The sequence below is a fragment of the Triturus cristatus genome, chromosome 6 (assembly GCF_964204655.1).
Source record: "Triturus cristatus chromosome 6, aTriCri1.1, whole genome shotgun sequence".
Lineage (NCBI taxonomy): Eukaryota > Metazoa > Chordata > Amphibia > Caudata > Salamandridae > Triturus > Triturus cristatus.
In genome coordinates, this window is record NC_140589.1 from 1,896,231,892 (window position 1) to 1,896,247,886 (window position 15,995).

Here is a 15,995-nt window from a genome sequence, read left to right on the forward strand (position 1 = left end):
TGTGACAGACATGCAATGTAGTTTAGAGTGGGTCCCGGGGGGACATGCTTATGTCTCTCATGCAGAGCATGAGGTAGTTCCTGTGTGTACTCCTCACATGCATTGTGCTTACTGTGACATTCACTGCATAGTGCAGGACACATTCAGCCTGGCAAATCCTTGGTGGCTTTTTTTCCTATTGTCCTCAGGTGATTCAGTTGTCCCCCCGGTGTGACAGGTGACTGTACCCACAGATGTGTATGAGTTGAGTGGACCTGTGGTGAGAGTGTCCAAATGATGTGTACGACCTCATGGACATTGATGTGTGTGAATGTTCCTTGTCATGTGGGTGAGTGTCTATGTGAAGTGTTGCACCACAGCTGCATGGAGGAGGCAACAGCTCTACCCATCTGATGTGACAAGTAAGCCATGCTGTGTGTCTGACTTGCAGAGCTAGCACGACACCTGTGACACCCCACAGGCAAGTGGCACATGTGCAGAGTGAGGGTTGTATCCGCTGTTGTCACTGACAGGCGAATGATCTGTGCCTGGGTGTGTCTGTCTAGTCTGCTGAGTGTGCGTCAGTGGAGTGGGACATGTGGAGAAGTGTGGCTCAATGGTTAGAGCGGCAGACCCTGATGCAGAGGTCTGGCCCGGGACCAGGGTTCAATTCCAGCCTCGGCGGCTCTTGGATTCAATTTCCCCGGACCTGATAATTCTCGCCTCGGTGCCTATTCTAATCATGGGTCCCACTGTGCAACTCTGGGCAATAGCTTGCTTAATCTCCACAATGCCCCCCACAGCGCTAGGATGCCTGGCTTCACCTTGGGGGGGTGCCCAGGAGTGGACATCTCACAGGAAAACCAGGAAGGGTTCCACAGCGGTATGAATACAGCGCTACGAGACCCCTGGGTAGAAGTGCGCTATATAAGTACAAATACATTTACATTTACATTATCTGTTGACTTTCAATGCCATGTAGTGCATTGGGGCTTGCACACAGGCCAATTTCTCATTGAGAATGATGCAATTCCTGTCAGCATCCTATGCCCTGTTCAACATATCAGAGAGGTTCAAATGTGTGTCTCTGGGACATGGAGCAGGTGTAGTGATGTTGTCTCACTTTGTCATCCTGACAGGTAACTGCCTATGAGAAGATGGTGATCTGGCAGGACATCGTCAGGGCCGTGAGATCGGCGGGGGATCGGAGTCGGCGCCTACCACAGGTCAGAAAACGGTGGTAGGATATCCGGTGCTGGACCCGGCGGATCGCCCGGGTCCAGCTGGGCTCGACACTCCTCGCCCCCACAGCGGGCGCCAACGCCTGACCGCCCACATGACCCGTGTCCTGGCGGTGGTCTACCCTGACCTCGATAGGCAGTTACAGGAGAGACTGCAGCAAGGAGGAGGTAGGTACATGGCTGTTTGTTGTGTTATGTGTCACCAGCTTTTGGAAGTGCTCTGTAGCCTGGATACACTCCCAGAGTTTATATGTGCAGTGCATTTTCTGTTCCCCAATGTCAGCTGGTGCTCTTTTTCATCCCTTCCCCTCCTTGACATGTGTCCCCTGGTCTGTGTGTAATCCCATTTGCACATGGTCATCTAGGGTGCCAGAAAATCAAAGTGCACATTGCTTTCCGCATCATGTGGGAGGGTGGTCTGTGACATGTGTTGGTACCTTGCCTGTGCCATGACCTGTTCACTATGTTGGGGGTCCATATTTGTTGGCACTGATGATGAGTCTCAACATAGGAATGTGAGGTTTCAACTGAACACACTTGCAGCATGCATGACCAATGGTGTGGCCTCAGACATGATGTGCATGAGTGGGAGATATGCATAGTGCCATGACGGTTGCTCATGGTACAGTCAGCTCATTCCAGGAACACGGAGCCGTGTGCCCACTACAATCCCCTGAGACACCCTGGCCTCCTAATCATGTGTCATCCAACACTGTGCACATACTCTGTGCGTTCAGCATTGGTCTGCCTCTGTGGCATTGTTCCCTGGCCTAGTTTGTATTTTTCCAATGTGAGCTACATTTGTGTCCACTGGACAGGGATACACCATTTGGCTTGTGCATACTCACACTGGGCAGTGCCTGTGTGGCTATTCACAACAATCTGTTGATGGTTGTTTGTCACAAATATGTGTTGCCAGCCCCACGAGGTGATGTTGTGTCAATGTAGCAATTGTTGCTGCACAGTTTTTATAACCCTGATTAAGAGGTGTCACTTCTTGATCTGTATCAATCACATTGACTCAGGTATGGGGGGGTTGTGCGGGAGAGGCCTACATGGGCACCCCTGATTTCTCTTTGCCAGGTCTGCCCTGTGTGTGAGAATTGGCTGTACAAATAATCACCGTGCAGTGCCCCTGTGATGGTGGCCAGTGCTTAATGTTCGTGCTTTGCAGCCTGTGTCATTTTTAAAAAAACATGATTACTGCTCATACATTGTTGGCACATGTGTGTGGTTCAGATGCAACGCAGTTTGGTCTTTGTGTGCTGACATCTGTGTGGACATTCTGGCTTGCCATGAGGGTGTCTCCACAGTACAGCTATGCTGTTTTACAACACAATTGCAGGTCCATTAGCTTATGCATTGTCCTGGGTAGGGACATGTGTGCCACTCTACATGACAGGCAGTGGGTCATATGTGTACCAACTGTGTCATCAGGTAACGGATGGCCATGTGACAACTGACATAATTCAAGTTGTTAGTCAAAAATGATTGTACCTTGGCACTCACAGCACTTGTCGACAGTTCTTCATGTTTTAAATGTGGTAATTTGATGATTTGTGTTAAGAACACTAATGTGCCTGCATGAAAGATGTCTCCCAAGGAAATGCACACCAAATGACATTTCCACTTTCATGGAACACGCTGGCACCTTTCCAAAGAAGCCACTGTTAGAATTAAATGGTGTTGCAGATTCTCCGTATACAAGTTTCCACAGTGGTCTTGATTTTGTGAACCTCCTTTGTTGTTGGTGATACAAACTAACGAGTGTCAAGACATCAAGACCTCCGTGGGCCCATGTATATGTACTTTCTGCAAAACCAAAGGAAATGATGGACGGAGTGTTGAACATTGCAAGCACTCACCCCCAGTCAACTGATCTGGGTTTAATCCATCACCGTTCTTTAGCCCACTCTGCCACCCCAGTTCAGACATGGGCATATGCAAATCAGTCTGACCCTGTGCCTCATGGGAACAGTCCAGCCCGAACTGCCAAGCCATGTCTTCCCTGGACCGGAAACAAGCTTCCTAGGACCGGTTTCTGGCATTTCAGCCGTCTTCAGCCAGGCTTGCTTGAATCCAGTGGCAAAGTGAGCAAGGGACTCACGTCTGAGCATACCCTGCCAACTTATGGCGAACAAAGCAAAACCAAAGGAAATGATGGACGGAGTGTTGAACATTGCAAGCACTCACCCCCAGTCAACTGATCTGGGTTTAATCCATTACCGTTCTTTAGCCCACTCTGCCACCCCAGTTCAGACATGGGCATATGCAAATCAGTCTGACCCTGTGCCTCATGGGAACAGTCCAGCCCGAACTGCCAAACCATGTCTTCCCTGGATCGGAAACAAGCTTCCTAGGACCGGTTTCTGGCATTTCAGCCGTCTTCAGCCAGGCTTGCTTGAATCCAGTGGCAAAGTGAGCAAGGGACTCACGTATGAGCATACCCTGCCAACTTATGGCGAACAAAGCAAAACCAAAGGAAATGATGGACGGAGTGTTGAACATTGCAAGCACTCACCCCCAGTCAACTGATCTGGGTTTAATCCATCACCGTTCTTTAGCCCACTCTGCCACCCCAGTTCAGACATGGGCATATGCAAATCAGTCTGACCCTGTGCCTCATGGGAACAGTCCAGCCCGAACTGCCAAGCCATGTCTTCCCTGGACCGGAAACAAGCTTCCTAGGACCGGTTTCTGGCATTTCAGCCGTCTTCAGCCAGGCTTGCTTGAATCCAGGTAACACAATTTTTTCGTTTTGTGTTCCAAAGTACTTACAGGTCTCTGAGTGTGGTGACACCTTGAGTATTGAGGTGTGTTAGTTTACCTTGGGTGCACCACTACTGTTTCTTTCAGTGTAAACAAGAGATGGCATGACTTCATTGTATTGCTGTGCTCACCTGTTCACAGACACTAGCTTCTCAGTATATTTCTCATTCAAGTTGTGGCCTGGTGTGTTCTTTTTTTCCTCGTGTCCAAGTGGCATAGTGGGTCTACCAACTGGGCATTACCGGGCTTACATATGTGCGGAGTAATCTAGCTGTTACTCATGATGCATTGCCTGATATGCACTGTGACCTATTGTTTTTGTGCTCATGTGTCAGATGTATACAGGTGACTGATGCATTTCTGTTTCTTCTCCTTGCCCACAGCATCATCATCCGAAACAGAAGGAGACACCTGCACGGACCTGGAGGAGGGACCCAGCGACAGTGCCACCTTTTGCTGGCGAGTCCGAGGGAGCCAATGGCACGGAGGGCGAGGGGAGTCAGTCCGAGGACCTATCTGGAGGCGCTACCACCTACGATGCCGACGGGTCAGACGCTGACTTCCTAGAGGAGCCGGAGGCTGCTACACCACCTGGCAGCATCCCCACATCTGTCCCCGCCTCCTCCGTTACCATCTCCGCCCTCCCAATTGCTCCCGTCCCTTCTGTCCGTGCAGAGGCCCACCATGTCTCCTTCGGCCCAGGCACCGCACCGCCTGGCCCTGTCACCCCTGCTGCCCTCAGTGAAGAGTCTGTGGACATACTGTGGCAGTTGCAGGTTGGGCAGGCATCGGTGCTGAATGTCCTCCATGGCCACACTAAACTGCTCACACAGATGGTGTCGTTCATGGAGGGCATGTCAGCAACGATGACTGACCAACGCAAGATTCTGCGGTCCATGATCTCTTCCCTGACGGCAGCAGTTACTCTCCTGCAGTGCTCTGTCCCCCCCCTACCCCGGACCCATCCACACTTCCCTCTCCCATACCTGTCCAACGCACACCCAGACAGTCACCAGCACGCACCCCACCAGACACAGGCAGCACACCCCCAAGTAAGGCAAAGTGCACACCTCCTGGCACGCACACTCAGGGGGATGTAGGCACACCCACAGGGTCTGGGGACAGATGACATACACGCAGCCACAGTCACAGTCCGCAGTCCTCACAACCCTGTCTGTCCAAAACCACTCCCCTTGGCTCCCCTGCCAAACGCTCACCCAAGCAGCTCTTTCTGGCTGAGCTGGACCTCGCCCCCGCTGAGCCACCACCCCACAAGCGGGTGAGGAAGTCCCCGGGCACGGGAGTTGAGTCCTCCACCACGTCAACCCCCTCCCCCAGGAGCACTGCACCCCATCCCTCACCCACCACACCCTCCCTTGACCCTGGGGAATCCTCAGGTGCAGGGGTTCGGATGGACGTCCTTGCAGCGGTGTGCAGTGCAAAGCTTGCCTCCACCTTCAGCGCTGCCCCACCCCCTGTGGTGGAGACGTCCACCCCTGCACCCACCACACCTACCCTTCCCCCTCCTGTCCCTGCGGTGCCTGGTACTGCCACAGATGATGCCCCACCCCCGCCCGACGAACCTGGAGGTTCATTTGTGCAGGCAAGCTAGGGGTAGACGTGGTCCCCTTCGTACCCCCTTGGACTTTACGTATGGACTGGCCATTGGCCTGTGTAAATAGTCTATTTAAAAAAAAAAATTGTGCTGAATAAAGCCTATATTTTTACTTTCAACACTATTGCATTTCAGGTACTTGATGTTGGTGATGAGGCTCCTGGAGTTGGTGTTCTGGTAATGGGTTCTGAGAAATGTTTTTGTATGATGGTCATGAGGTGGACCATGGTATCTGTGTGCCATCACAATGTCTCTGCAAAGAATCATTGGTAGTGTGTGTTCATTTTGTTTTGAGACATTGTCCCAAGGAGTGTTCCTTCCTCTGTGGCACCTGACATCTTCCCTGCAAACAGTTGCACAATTGTTGTTCTGACCTGTGTCAACATTTCCTTTGTTGGTGACGGATCCCTTCAACAATGGCCATCCCTGCTCACCGATGTCTCCTGCTGAATCGTCTGTGCCATCCTTGCTAGTCACTGTACTTGTGTTTTGAGTATGTCGAAATGCCTTCAGGGACAAATTCACCCTTTTCAGCACTATGCATGTGTGTAATCACAGCCTACCACACAAATGGTACTTGGTATGCAGGGTATTGGGGCACCTGACTCACAATTGTGGGCATTGTATCTAGGGCAATTCCACCCTATTCCTTCCATGAGAGACAACATCTTGGTGGCTGGACCAGCACCTGGACATTCCTATCAGTCCTGGGATGTGCGTGACAGTGTGTGTTCCCTTTGGCTATCTTAGTTTTGTAGGCAGTTACATGACTATACAGTCATGTGGCATGATATCAGGGTGTGTATTGTGCTGCAGCTGCCATGGGTGGGTATGCATGTGTTATTTGTCCTCACACCCACATGTGGTGTGTCATGCAGTGGTTGAAAGACATCCATCCTCCTGGGAGTGGGACACTGCTGTCAGTGATGTGTTGTTATAGCACTGTCATCATAGTCCAAAGTTAGGGATGCGTACATACCACCATGTAGGTGTGGTCATCTGATAATGATGTACACCCCCCATATCTCTGTCCACTGCTGGTAGTCCTCTGCACCCACCCCCATGTCTCTGTCCACTGCTGGGAGTCCTCTGCCCTCACCCCCATATGTCTGGACACTGCTGGTATTCATCTGCACACACCCCTCATATTGCAGGCCACTGCTGGTAGTTATATGCACCCACCCCCATGTCTCTGTCCATAACTGGGAGTCCTCTGCACCCGCCCCTCATATTGCAGGCCACTGCTAGTAGTCCTCTGCACCCACCCCCATGTCTCTGTCCACTGCTGGGAGTCCTCTGCACCCACCCCTCATATTGCAGGCCACTGCTGGTAGTCATATGCACCCACCCCCATGTCTCTGTCCACTGCTGGGAGTCGTGTGCACCCACCCCCATATGTCTGGACACTGCTGGTATTCATCTGCACCCACCCCTATATGTTTGTCCACTGCTGGTATTCATCTACAGCCACCACTATATGGCTGACCACTGCTGGGAGTCCTCTACAGCCACCCCTACATGTCTGGACACTGCTGGTATTGATCTGCAGCCACCCCAATATGGCTGGCCACTGCTGGGAATCCTCTGCACCTACCCGCCCATCCCCTTGGAGCAGTACATTGCTGGCCTGGACCTACACACACACCAATATGAAGGTAACATGCACATTTGTGGCGTGTGTACGCCTTGTATCCCAAATGTACTGGTGCCCTATGGGTACGTGTGAAACGCACCGTACCCATGCATTCATTGCGTGTGTACGGTCCGTATCACTATTGTACTGGTGCCGTAGGGGTATGTGTGAAATGCACCGTACCCACTCATTCATTGCGTGTGTACGGTCCGTATCACTATTCTACTGGTGCTGTAGGGGTACGTGTGAAACGCATCGTACCCACACATTCATTGCGTGTGTACAGTCCGTATCACTATTCTACTGGTGCCGTAGGGGGACATGTGAAACGCACCGTACCCACACATTCATTGCGTGTGTACGGTCCGTATCACTGTTCTACTGGTGCCGTAGGGGTATGTGTCAAACGCACCGTACCCACGCATTCATTGCATGTGTACGGTCCGTATCTCTATTGTACTGGTGCCGTATGGGTACGTGTCAAACGCACCGTACCCACGCATTAATTGCGTGTGTACGGTCCATATCACTATTGTACTGGTGCCGTAGGGGTACGTGTGAAACGCACCGTACCCATGCATTCATTGCGTGTGTACGGTCCCTATCACTATTGTACTGGTGCCGTAGGGGTATGTGTGAAATGCACCGTACCCACTCATTCATTGCGTGTGTACGGTCCGTATCACTATTCTACTGGTGCCGTAGGGGGACGTGTGCAATGCACCGTACACGTCCACTTCCGTTGTTGCGGTACGCAGGGGTTGCTGGACACGCCCCCCCAAGTGACCAGACCCTGGTGGTAATGTATGGGCTCCATATTATAGGTTTGGATTTGGGTATGGGGTATGTTTCCTGCCCCTCACCCCCACCCTGGCCCCTGGGTGTTGTTCTCACCTTCTGCGGCGTGTGCGTTGGGTCCGGTGCACCAGGTCGTAGGCTAAGAGGACCGGGATGACACGTACGATGGGGTTCATGGCATGTACGTCACGTACCGGGGCTCCGTTGCGTAGCGGTTCGCGTAGGACTCTGCTTTTCCGGCTGTGTTTGGCTCTCGTAAGAAAAGAGCCGTACGGAGTGACGTAGGGACGAATCGTACTTGCTGGGCCGGAAACCGCTGCTTGAATACGTCCGGACATCGCGTACAAGCTGTTCCGGATCAGAATCGTTGTTTTTTTTTACACGTACGGTCTTTTGTACGATTCGTACGGAAAAAGGCTTTCTGTACGAATCGTACTTCCTAGGTTGTAAGAAAAGTTTACCGGGTACGAGTCGTACGGAGAAAACGCTCCGTACAACGATTCGTACAGCCTTTTTCCTGGATTGGAATCGACCCCCTAATGTTTGTAATTAACTTGCAAACATATGGTGCCCCTGCTCGCACCCGCAAGGGAAACAGGTGCAGGCCCACTCCTCTCTCCCCTCCCCCTGTTGCCTCGTGTCAAACTTTAAAAAAAAACATTTTTTTACTTGGAGCGCGTGGTGCGCGCGCTTGTTGTAATTTATGCCCCGCTATGGGAATCCATTTCCGGTGCCTGTGACCCTTGCTTTTGACCTTCCTGTTCTGTTGCCCAATCCATGTAAAGAGCAGCTATACTACCTGCTGCCCGTGCCACCCCTCCCGTTTTAAGGTGCATCTACCAGTGCCCCTTGAGCCATGGTGGCTCGGTCCTCCATGCCGCATTTGCCCCTTTCCCTAGTGCCATGTCCCGTGCTCCTCTCCTGCAGGGCCGCCTGTAACCGTTCATGCCTTGCGTGTTCACCTTGCCCTGCTGCCAATCCCGGGCTGGTATGTCCAGTGGACTCTTGCCATCCTGGAAGTACCTCCTACCCACCCTGGTACCTATTCCCATCAAAGCAGCCAGTGCCCTGCTCCATGCCGCACGCCGCCTCCCTGGGCGTCCTATCCCGCAGACCGGGCCGGCTCCCAATCCACATCCGCGTGACAGGAGGGCGCAGATAACAAAGGCATGTCTGCCCTCAGAGGGCAGCGCTGATCAAACAGGCTGGCCTGGCTTACACATTCAGAGCCCACTTCACACCCGGCAGCACTATAATTAATGAGCCAATAGAGAGTCATTTGCAGGCCTTGTAAAGCAATTCGCCATCTCGGGAAAAGGAGCAACAACAGCAAATTAATCTCGTTATGAGTCGCCGCCCTCGATCGCGGGCGGCTTTGAGGCCTGGTCGCCATTGAGGCCTTGTTTGAAGCCGGCCTGATAGGCCTCAAATCAACAGTGCAGTGATCTTAACTGATAGCCCCAATACAGAACATCCAGCTAGGGCTCGGGAAACGCCCTGGTGGGGAGCTTCTAGTAAGAAAAACAATGCTCCAGACCCAGGAAGCCTTTACTTGCCCAAACCAATTCCAGATCACAGACTACTGAAATCTCTGCTCATTTTCTCAAGAGAAATCTCAAGACAGGTTTTTTCATGCTATTCGCTGTTCTGTAGCGCATACCTTTCCAAAGGACAGGGCATCTAAGCACTGCACAGCATCGCAAGGCATATTTATTCGTTAACTATAGCTTTCCATAATAGTCAGGCAAGCATAATCTTCAAATAATACGATACAGAAATTCTTGTGCGCTATGTAAATGACAAATAATAATACTACTGCAAAGGCAATGCACATAGTAGGTTACATGAGTCATAACATCGGGTGGAGGAAGTCAGAGTAATTCGGGAGTTATATACTAATATTTTTCACTAAAGCTCTCATAACATAAATTAAAAAAAATTGGAAAAAGTATTGCTCATAAAAAATAGCCCGTGGTGTATTAGGACCCTTGGTAAATATAGGCCTTAATTTGTAAATAAAATTCCAAGTAGTTTTAATGCATGGGCAAAGTGGGCAGTTGGCAACAACAGAAACTCCCCCAATTCATTTTTCATTGGTAATACATAAAAAAAACATAAGTGAACCTCATTTAGCCACAGAGCATATTTTTATTTTAAGTTTATTCAAATAACACAAATGTAGAACAATAGAAATAGGCAAAAATATATTCAATTCAAACAATAACCAAAGACACTTATGGAGAATGAATGGGCCAGTCATTCAAATAGCCCTAATAGGCAATACATAAAATTATACCTCACAGGACATGGCAAAAAAATAAATAAAGTCAACAATACAGAATAACAAGAAAAGTGAGAGGAAAAAAAAGAAAGACAGGATACATCACACAATTACAAAAAAAATGTACATTACCATTAAAGTAACACATATAAGGATATACATAACACAGGGAATCCTTCGTTTCCTTATATGCCCATGGCCCCCACCTTCCAGGGGCCCCCATCTAAAGTGAATGGAAGAGTTAAAATAGCGGCCATAATAACGTTGCTCAGAAAAAACTATCCGTCCAGTCTCAACCCTCGCACTCCTAGGGCAGTTGGTGGAAATTTCATTAATTAATCTTTCTGTGCCTTTTTTGACTCCGCACTTCACCTCACACCTTCTCCTTTAACACTCTCTCATGACCTCTATCATTACTTCTTTATGTACCTTGAACGTCTCTTTCAGCTCGCTCTACTTCACATTTGTCTACCTCAATTCAAATCAATATAACTTTATTCGGTCTAAAAACAATACGACATAAAAGTACATAAAAAAATTGCACGTAGCTGTAATCAGACTTAAAACAAGTATTGGCATAACAGTTGATGTTGTTGCACCAAGGATATTGTGCTGCATAACTAAATACATATAAGGTCCCAAAAGCGAGACCTATTGGTTATGCCAATGCTTGTCTTATTTAGGGTTATGTTACCCTCCATGTTGGTAGGGTTCACATTGCTGCAAGTCATGAGCACAAAAGTAGACTGAATGCTTACGCTAAGGTTATAGGCTGCAAGTTGTGCCTTTACACTATCAGAAGCTTTATCTACATTGTCACACCTTAGACAAGGAAGGGTACAGGGTGTTGTGCTTTGGGTTAATGCCACCGACTTTAGTCCATGTAGGATATACATTCTGTTACCTGATGACTCACCTGAGATTTGTTGTAATAGTCCAGAGTATACTCCAACGATACATGCAATCAAGCCTGACAAAGACCATGTTTAGACTTGCAGATAATACGAGAAATATGCTGGTTCTGATGATGTTGACGGATCCCTTGAATGACTCTGTAACTACGAATTAGCCGCATCTAAGCAAAATGCGAAGAGCTTTGGAAAATGTATTATTCTGCTTGTTTGTTATTACTGTGCAAAAGAAATTTAATAAGCAAATTTGGAAGAAAAAAATGATGTTTTTATTAAATGTACTGAATTAAATAATATGTTTTAATTAACTATATATATATTGTTAATTACTTTCATTTATAACTATGTTATAATTAAAAATCATTACTACTACGAACTATGGGGTGATTAGGATGGCGGAAGCACCGCCACCGCAGGGCCAGCGGTGGCAACTGCCGGCCCTGCGGTGGTGGTCCTTCCGCCATCCCACAGATAATTCACACTGCCAGATTAGGATGGTGGTGGGAACTTGCCTGCATCTGCAGCGGACGCAAAGACTGTCCGCCACCAGCAATCGTTCAGATTGCCTGCTGGACGATGCAGGGTGCCTATAATGGCGGTGGTGCCTAGCAGGCACCGTCCACCAGATTAGGGTGCCTGTGTAGTGTGGCCTTTACATGGCGGCGATGCCGCCATGGAAAGGCTGGCGGGAATTGCTTTGGGGGTCTGCTGCGGGCCCCCGGGGGAGTGAGCGGGCTGCACTGGGGGGGTTTTGCCATGCACAAGGTTGCAGGCACCACGCGGTGCCTGCCACGTTGTGCGTGGCAATGTACAGCATGCCTCTTTGGCATTGCGGCGGGTGCTGCCTACAGCACCGTCTGCCGCAATGTTAAAGATGCAGAATGGGACCGCGGTCTGTGGTGCGGGACTGCTGCACCGCTGGCGGACGGTCCCAGCACCACTGGGGTGGCGGGCGGAGGAAAGTCCGCCTGCCATCCTAATCAGCCCAAATATTAATATTTTAAGGTTACAAATTAATACATACATTTATAAATTACTATTCCCACTACACCTAGATGTCCATTACGATAGCGGGCAGATTGCCACCGCCAGGCCGGCGGTGGCAATCCGCCCGCCAAATGTCCCTGGTTCACCCCCCGCCATATTAATATGGCGAGGGGCACCGCGGCGGACAGAAAGACCGTCCATTGCTTTTCCACCGGTCGGATTGCCAGGCGGAAAAGGGACACAATATGATACCTGCCTTTCCATGGCGGAGACTCCACCATGGAAAGGCATGCAGAGATTGGCATTGGGGGCCCGTTGTGGGCCCCCGAGGGGGTTGTGGGTGGGTGGTTGCACTGGGGGTACCAATGGTACCCCCCTTCAGTGGAATACACAAGGTGGCAGGCACCGTACGGTGCCTGTCACGTTGTGCATGACAATGCACAACATGCATATTTTGCATTGCGGCGGGTGCTGCTTACAGCAATGTATGATATGCAGGATGTGACCGCCAGGGTGTCGGTCGCATCCTAATGGGGCTGGCGGGACCGCCGCACCTCTGTTGGTCGGTCCCGTTGTCCTTGACGGTGGTGGGCGGACAAAGTCCACCCGCCATCGTAATGGACCCCTTAATATTAATTCAGGTTCGATGCTGGACACTTAACTTAATTAATTTACTATTCCCACTCCAGTTAGTATTAATTCAGAGCAGGTGCTCAACACTACACCTAAATGATTTACAATTCCCACTCCAGTTAGTTTTAAGTCAGGGTAGGTGCTGGACACTAAACTTAATAATTTTCTAGTCCCACTCCAGTTAGTCAGGATAGGTGCTGGACACTAAACTTAATTAATTTACTATTCCCACTCTACTTAACATTACTTCAGGGTAAATGTTGGACACTTAAGTTAATTAATTTACTATTCCCACTCCAGTTAGTATTAAATCAGGGTAGGTGCTGGACAGTAAACTTCATTAATTTGCTATTCCCACTCCACTTAACATTAACTAAGGGTAGGTGCTGGACACTAAACTTAATTAATTTACTATTCCCACTCCAATTACCATGTAATCAGGGTATGTGCTGAGCACTAAACTTAATTATTTTTCTATTCCCACTCCAGTTAGTATTAAATCAGGGGAGGGTGCTGGACAGTAAACTTCATTAATTTGCTATTCCCACTCCACTTAACATTAACTAAGGGTAGGTGCTGGACACTAAACTTAATTAATGTACTATTCCCACTCCAATTACCATGTAATCAGGGTATGTGCTGAACACTAAACTTAATGAATTTTCTAGTCCCACTCCAGTTAGTCAGGATAGGTGCTGGACACTAAACTTAATTAATTTACTATTTCCACTCTACTTAACATTACTTCAGGGTAAATGTTGGACACTTAAGTTAATTAATTTACTATTCCCACTCCAGTTAGTATTAAATCAGGGTAAGTGCTGGACACTAAACTTAATTAATTTACTATTCCCACTCCAGTTAGTATTAAGTCAGGGGAGGTGCTGGACACTAAACTTAATTAATCTACTATTCCCACTCTACGTAACATTAATTCAGGGTAAATGAGGACACTTATGTTAATTAATGTACTATTCCCACTCCAGTTAGTATTAAATCAGGGTAGGTACTGGGCACTAAACTTATTTAATGTACTATTCCCACTACACTTAACATTAAATCAGGGTAGGTTCTGGACACTAAACTTAATTACATTTATTTTCCCACTCCAGTTAATATTATGTCAGGGTAGGTGCTGAACACTAAACGTAATTAATTTACTACTCCCACTCCAGTTACCATTATATTGTGGTATGTGCAGGACACTAAACTTAATTTAATTTACTATTCGCACTCCAGTTACCATTAAATTAGAGTAGGTGTTGGACACTAAACTTAATTAATTTAATATTCCCACTCCAGTTACCATAATGGGGCCGATTCTGATCCGGGTCGGAAGGGCACTGAACGCGATCCGGCCGGAAAAACTACGAGTCGTACGCGTGTTTTCAGGCCGACTCGTACAGCTATACGAGCGAGCAAGTATGATGCGAGCTACATGAAATTCACCGAACGAGTCGTTTCCGGGTCCGAACCGCTCCGTACATCTCGGTCGTAAGCTATGGATGTGATTCACAACTGAGCCAGTACGATGCACGTGTCAGACAGCCTGTGCGAGCCGGAGTGTCCGGCTCGCAAATCGTCCGGGTGGTTGCCTTTGGGGGTCTGTGTCGGACCCCCTGTCATCCACAGCCGTACGACTCGGACACAGGGGGAGACCCATGCGTCTCCCCAACACAGGCATGTATGGTGCGGATGGCACCGACGCGTAACCACTGTAGGGGGTGCACTTATCCATGACATACCCATTCAGTCAATGGGAGCCCGTGTACGCGTCGTACGACCGGCTCCCATTGACTTCTAAGGGAGTCCGACCGAACCGAGTCTGGCAGCATACGACCGCATCGTACTCGCTCGATCGGACTGCAGGACTCCGGCTCGGTTGGAAAACACTCCGGATCCGTCTCGGTCGGAGTGCTTTCCGACCTGGATCGGAATTAGCACCTAAGTTAGGATGTGTGCTGGACAGTAAACTTAAATAATTTACTGTTCCCACTACAGTTACCATTAAATTAGAGTAGGTACTGGACACTAAACTTAATTAATTTACTATTCCCAATCCAATTAACAATAAATCAGGGTAGGTGCTGGACACTAAACTTAATACATTTACTATTCCCACTCCAATAAGTATTAAGTCAGAGTAGGTGCTGCATACTAAACTTAATTAATTTACTATTCCCACTCCAATTAGCATTAATTTAGGGTAGGTGTTTGACACTAAACTTAATAAATGTACTATTGCCACTCCAATTAGTATTAAGTCAGAGTAGGTGCTGCACACTAAACTTAATTGATTTACTATTCCCACTCTAATTCCTATTAAATCAAATACTAAACATATCTACATTTCAATTCCCAATAGAAATAATATATCACTGACTATACTCTACATTATTATTTACATTTTCAATAATTAATATAATATATGACATTATATATTTTAATTATGTAATATATTTTTATAACTAAATTATTATGTTTATGTATTTAATATTTTTTTATAATAATAGGTTTTTCTAAATATTATAATTCACATATAAATAATATTTAATTTATATACTATACATAATACTTATTCTTTAAATATTATATCTTTGATTATTTAATAAATATATATTTGTATTAAATGTTAACAATTAATACATATTTACATGTATACATTCTTAAAAAATATAAGAATTAATATTTTACAATGATAAAATTTCATTATTTAAACTTTTAATATTTAATTATTAATAATAAACAATTACATTGAAATATTATTTCATTAAAAATATACACTATAAACACATAATATATTTTAAATATTTATACAATTTTCAATAATAATTTAACATTTCAAATGTATTAAAAAATGTATTTAAACATTTTTAAACCCTCCCCACCCTTATCCCCTATGAACCCAACATCCCGCTCCTAAAACAATATTTTCTAAATTATCAATTTAAATTTAGAACTAATTGAAACATTATTACAATTATTTTAAAGCACTCCCCACTCTTATCCCCTATAAACACAACATCCGGCCCCTAAAACAAAATGTTCTAATTTTAAAAATACATTTTTTAATTTATAAAAATGTATTATCAATTATTTTAAAACACTCCACACCTTTATCCCCTTTTAACCCAACATCCTGCTACTA